Here is a 7,115-nt window from a genome sequence, read left to right as displayed (position 1 = left end):
GCAACAAAGGAGTGGCTCAAGAAGAAGCACATTAAGGTCGTGGAGTGGCCTAGCCAGTCTCCAGACCTTAATCCCATAGAAAATCTGTGGACGGAGCTGAAGGTTCGAGTTGCCAAACGTCAACCTCGAAACCTTAATGACTTGGAAAAGATCCGCAAAGAGGAGTGGGACAAAATCCCTCCTGAGATGTGTGCAAACCTGGTGGCCAACTACAAGAATTGTCTGACCTCTGTGATTGCCAACAAGGGTTTTGCCACCAAGTACTAAGTCATGTTTTGCAGAGGGGTCAAATACTTATTTCCCTCATTAAATGCAAATAAATTTATAACATTTTTGACATGGGTTTTTCTGGATTTTTGTTGTTGTTATTCTGTCTCACTGTTCAAATAAACCTACCATTAAAATTATAGACTGATCATTTCTTTGTCTATGGGCAAACATACAAAATTAGCAGGGGATCAAATACTTTTTTCCCTCACTGTAAACACCATCATTAAAATGTCATCCATTTTATCAATAGCTCAGATCTTTGAGAGTAACCGTCAACTGTGAAATGCATGAGTAAATTGATTTAGAACACCAAGGTATTCATGGCCATTTCTATGAGATAGTGTAGAGCATGTGAGACTTTGTGACAATTGATGCAAGCGTTCCAAATTGCCTTTCACACTGTTTTCAGTTCGTCCCATTGATCACAAGCCGTAGGTGGTAGACATGTTTCATTGTCAGCCTTCCCAACACTCATCTAGTATTTCTCTCTCCACATTGTTACAGTAGCTCCTGGACAGGGTGGCCACATCAAAGTGTTTGATCACCACCGAACACCTCCTCACATCCAGCCATGGTTTCTAAGGAGGCTGTTCCTCATGGGCATGGGAAGGGAAACCATTGGGCTCTCATATGGCTGGCGGCCTCCGTTCTCTGTGGGTGTATGGAAGGACACTATCTGCCAAGTCTCATAATATTATATGACTGCAGAGCGGATGGTGATGGTTTTAGGAAAAGGAGGGGATGCCAATTCCTTGAGATGATTTTGAATATTACAACAATTTCCATGAAAAACCACAACCCTCATCTTAAACCAAATCCCTTGTGAGTCTGAACCTACTAAGGAATCCCAAATGTCTCTTTGCTTGTCTGACAAGCATTTTGAAGTGTGTCAATCCGTATTCCTTTTTGTTGCAGATAACAATCCTAACATTGTGTGGTTTTGTGTGGTTAGACTATTGCGTCAACTTGTGTGGCACGGTTAAAGAGAATTCTCTTGACTCTAAGAATCCATTCAATCTTAGAATCCAACTGATCGAGTTCCACTGTATCTGATGCTATGCTTCTTATAATATCACAAATGCTTTACGATGTTTCATGCATGCATTTCTGTTTCTGTGAACGTTTTTCCCACAACGTTTTTTTCATAAACATGTTGTTTTTGACAACACATGAAAGAGTGTGTCAGAGTCGTGTGTGTATAGGTGGCAGGGAAGTCATGCGCAGGAGAATCAAACTGAGTGTAATGGAGTTATTTAATAACAACAGACGAAAACATAACTCTGACACTAAATGTAACAAATAAAACAAAGTGGGTACGAGGACCCGTCGCGCACCAACACAACACTGAAATAACACACAATCTCTGACAAAGACATGAGGGGAAACAGAGGGTTAAATACACAACAGGTAATGAATGGGATTGAAATCAGGTGTGTAGGAAGACAAGACAAAACCAATGGAAAATTAAAAATGGATCAATGATGGCTAGAAGACCGGTGACGCCGACCGCTGAGCACCGCCCGAACAAGGAGAGGCTTCGACTTCGGCAGAAGTAGTGACAGAGTGTGAAAACCATATGTTGAAAAGATATCATAGGATGGACGTTCAGGACCAATATTGTCCAGAAGATATCTAAACACATGTAGAAACACGTGTGGATCATATTTCCTTCACCGGTAGCCTATACTGTTGTAGAGCAGGGAGTTAAGGAGATACATTGTGGGATAAACATGTGGTTTTTGACAACACATGAGGAGTGTGAATGCCATATACACTATTGAAGACATGTTCAGGGAAATATTTTCCAGGGGTTATCTGAACACATAGTGTGGAAGCTCCTTCCTTCTGAAGGAGCCTGTAGAATCCCACTGGGCAAAAACTGGTTGAACCAATGTTGTTTCCACAACATTTCAATACAAAAAAATCGATGTGATGACATTGAATCAATGTGAAAAACTGATTGAATTTGCAAAAAGTCATAAACATAAGGGCATTTAGTCTTTTCCTCCCAACGTTTAACCTAAATCCAATGACATGGTGACATTTTTTGTTGATTTCACATTGAATTCATGTTAGTTGACAAGTCAACCAATGTAAATCAAATCTAGACATTGAACTGACATCTGGGCCCAATGGGATTGGTTGTAGAATGGGATGGAACAGGGAAAAATTAAATAGGGAGTCCCATACAAAGACCACTGTTGTCAGAAAGATGTGCCCGGTGTGAAAAGTTATTTTTACCCTGGGAACTCTATGGGATTTAATTGACAGCCCCTTGGCCCTGGGTGTGCTTCCGAGCAGAAATCCAGAGTTTCTTCATGTAATCAGAAGCAAAAAAAAAGAGAACCTCTGTGCTCAACTATTGTTGTCTTTCCTGTCTCACTATCTACTCTAGGAAATCAAAGGCAGTGTCAGAGGAGCATGTACAAGAGGGGGCCAAGGTTGGGACTACTGGGATCAGTGTATTCCTCTTTGATTAAAGCATTAACGTGTGCGGTGACGAAAGAGGATGTGTAAGACATATACTGGATGACGTTTGGGAATGTATTATTAGCAGTTAGACAATGAGGAGTCAAGTTTTATGGCTGTTAAGTGACCTCTGTCTCTGGTGTGGCCATGTTGTTTCCCTTGTCATTCTGTCAACACATTTAGTACACGCATGTGACAGAGGGAATTAGCCATCAACGTTACACATGACATGCCCATGGAGACATACAGTATGTTACTATACAGTACATTCTCACACAAACACATTTTTTTACTCTTGACTACCTTTTGATATAAATTCTTTCCAGAAAAAGTCTGACAGGATTTATTTGATAAACAAGTAATTAACCCAAAAGTGTAATGAGGAGATATTTCCTCCATATAATGTGCTTTTGGCAATCCTATATATTCTAACTTCAGAAGAAGAAAATACATATATATATATATATATATATATATATATATATAAACACAGTTGAAGTCGGAAGTTTACATACACTTAGGGTGGAGTCATTACAATTTGTTTTTCAACCACTCCACAAATGTCTTATTAACAAACTATAGTTTTGGCAAGTCGGTTAGGACATCTACATTGTGCATGACACAAGTCATTTTTCCAACAATTCTTTACAGACAGATTATTTCAGTTATAATTCACTGTATCACAACTCCAGTGGGTCAGACGTTTATATACACGAAGGTGACTGTGCCTTTAAACAGCTTGGAAAATTCCAGACAATGATGTTATGGCTTTAGAAGCTTCTGATAGGCTAATTGACATAATTTGAGTCAATTGGAGGTGTACCTGTGGATGCATTTCAAGGCCTAACCTTCAAACTCGGTGCCTCTTTGGGACATCATGGGGGGAAAAATTTAATCAGCCAAGACCTCAGAAAAAAATTGTAGACCTCCACAAGTCTGGTTCATCCTTGGGAGCAATTTGGGAGCAATTTCCAAACGCCTGAAGGTACCACGTTCATCTGTACAAACAATAGTATGCAAGTATAAACACCATGGAACCATGCAGCTGTCATACCACTCAGGAAGGAGGCGTGTTCTGTCTCCTAGAGATGAACGTACTTTGGTGCGAAAAGTGCAAATCAATCCCAGAACAACAGCAAAGGACCTTGTGAAGATGCTGGAGGAAACAGGTACAAAAGTATCTATATCTATAGTCGACATAACCTGAAAGGCCGCTCATCAAGGAAGAAGCCACTGCTCCAAAACCGGCATAAAAAAAGACAGACTATGGTTTGAAACTGTACATAGGAAAAAAATCATACTTTTTGTAGAAATATCCTCTGATCTGATGAAACAAAAATAGAACTGTTTGGTCATAATGACCTTATGTTTGGAGGAAAGGGGGGTGCTTGCAAGCCCAAAGAACACCATCCCAACCGTGAAGCACGATGGTGGCAACATAGGAAAATTATATGGACGTATTGAAGCAACATCTCAAGACATCAGTCAGGAAATTAAAGCTTGGTCGTAAATGGGTCTTCCAAATGGACAATGACCTCAAGCATACTTCCGGCGCCAACAGAGAAGGCAACTTCGCTTCGCGTTCCTAGGAAAATATGCAGAATTTTGTTTTTTTACGTGTTATTTCTTACATTAGTACCCCAGGTCATCTTATGTTTTATTACATACAGTCGGGAGGAACTACTGGATATAAGAGCAACGTCAACTCACCATCATTACAACCAGGAATACGACTTCCCCGAAGCGGGATCCTGTGTTTTGCCCACCACCCGGGACAATGGATCGGATCCCAGCCGGCAAACCAATACAACGGCGCCGTAAAAGGGGCAGACAAAGCGGTCTTCTGGTCAGGCTCGGGAGACGGGCACCTCGCGCACCGCTCCCGAGTATACTACTTGCCAATGTTCAGTCTCTTGACAACAAGGTTGATGAAATCCAAGCAAGGGTTGCATTCCAGAGAGACATAAGAGACTGTAACGTACTTTGCTTCTCGGAAACATGGCTCCACTCGAGACACGCTATCGGAGTCGGTACAACCAGCTGGTTTCTTCACGCATCGCGCCGACAGAAACAAACATCTTTCTGGTAAGAAGAGGGGCGGGAGGTATGCCTTATGATTAATGAGACGTGGTGTGATCATAACAACATACAGGAACTCAAGTCCTTCTGTTCGCCTGACTTAGAATTCCTCAAAATCAAATGTTGACCGCATTATCTACCAAGAGAATTCTCTTTGATTATAATCACAGCCGCGTATATTCCCCCCCAAGCAAACACATCGATGGCCCTGAACAAACTTTATTTGACTCTATGTAAACTGGAAACCATATCCTGAGGCTGCATTCATTGTAGCTGGGGATTTTAACAAGGCTCATCTGAAAACAAGACTCCCTAAATTCTATCAGCATATTGATTGTGCTACCAGGGCTGGTAAAACCCTGGATCATTGTTATTCTAACTTCCGCGAAGCATATAAGGCCCTCCCCCGCCCTCCTTTCGGAAAAGCTGACCACGTGATCGAAGCTTCCAGCCTATAGACAGAAACTAAAACAGGAAGCTCCCTCGCTCAGGTCTGTTCAACGCTGGTCCGAACAATCTGATTCCACGCTTCAAGATTGCTTCGATCACATGGATTGGGATATGTTCCGCATTGCGTCAAACAACAACATTGACGAATACGCTGATTCGGTGAGCGAGTTCATTAGCAAGTGCATCGGCGATGTCGTACCTACAGCAACTATTAAAACATTCCCAAACCAGAAACTGTGGATTGATGGCAGCATTCGCGTGAAACTGAAAGCGCGAACCACTGCTTTTAACCAGGGCAAGGTGACCGGAAAGTTGACCGAATACAAAGTGTAGCTATTCCCTCCGCAAGGCAATCAAACAAGCTAAGCGTCAGTATAGAGACAAAGTAGAGTCGGAATTCAACGGCTTAGACACAAGAGGTATGTGGCAGGGTCTACAGTCAATCATGGATTACAAAAAGAAAACCAGTCCCATCGCGGACCAGGATGTCTTGCTCCCAGACATACTAAACAACTTCTTTGCTCAATGTGAGGACAATTCCTCTGCCACTGACACAGCCCGCTACCAAAACCTGTGGACTCTCCTTCACTGCAGCCGATGTGAGTAAAACATTTAAACGTGTTAACCCTCGCAGGGCTGCAGGCCCATCTCAAGGCCATCAGACTGTTAAACAGCCACCACTAACATTGAGTGGCTGCTGCCATACATGATAAAAATTATCACTAGCCACTTTAAACAATGCCACTAAATATAATGTTTACATACCCTACATTACTCATCTCATATGTATATACTGTACTCGATACCATCTACTGCATCTGGCCTATGCCGTTCTGTACCATCACTCATTCATATATCTTTATGTACATATACTTCATCCCTTTACACTTGTGTGTATAAGGTAGCTGTTGTGGAATTGTTAGGTTAGATTATTCATTGGTTATTACTGCGTTGTCAGAACTAGAAGCACAAGCATTTTGCTACACTCGCATTAACATCTGCTAACCATGTGTATGTGACAAATACAATTTGATTTGATTTGATTTGCTTTTAAATGGCTTAAGGACAACAAAGTCAAGGTATTGAAGTGGCCATCACAAAGCCCTGACCTCAAGCCTATAGAAAATTTGTGGGCAGAACTGAAAAAACGTGTGCAAGCAAGGAGGCCTACAAACCTGACTCAGTTACACGAGCTCTGTCAGGAGAAATGGGCAAAATTCAACCAACTTATTGTGGGAAGCTTGTGGAATGCTACCTGAAACGTTTGACCCAAGTTAAACAATTTAAAGGCAATGCTACCAAATACTAATTGAGTGTATGTAAACTTCTGACCCACTGGGAATGTGATGAAAGAAATAACAGCTGAAATAAATCATTCTCTCTACTATTATTCTGACATTTAACAATCTTAAAATCAAGTGGTAATCCAACAACAGGAGTGATGGTTGTTGATAATGGGCCTCTGTTCGCCTATTTAGATATTCCATGGAAAACCAGCTGTTTCCAGCTTCTATAGTCATTTACAACATTAACAATGTCTACACTGTATTTCTGATCAATTTGATGTTATTATAATGGACAGAAAATGTGCTTTTCTTTCAAAAACAATACATTTCTAAGTGACCCCAAACTTTTGAATGGTAGTGTATATGTGCAAAATGCTATATATCCATTGTTTATCTGGTATGGAATGTTCGTATCCTGCATATTTGACTGTGATTGTCTCACCTAGCTATTTTTAAGATCCACTAACTGTAAGTCGCTCTGGATAAAAGCATCTGTTAAAATGACTAAAATATCAAATGTAAATCAAATTTAACTTTGTTTGTCACATTCGCCAAATACAA

This window comes from Oncorhynchus keta, chromosome 23, assembly GCF_023373465.1.
Source record: "Oncorhynchus keta strain PuntledgeMale-10-30-2019 chromosome 23, Oket_V2, whole genome shotgun sequence".
Lineage (NCBI taxonomy): Eukaryota > Metazoa > Chordata > Actinopteri > Salmoniformes > Salmonidae > Oncorhynchus > Oncorhynchus keta.
This window is presented reverse-complemented; position numbering follows the sequence as displayed.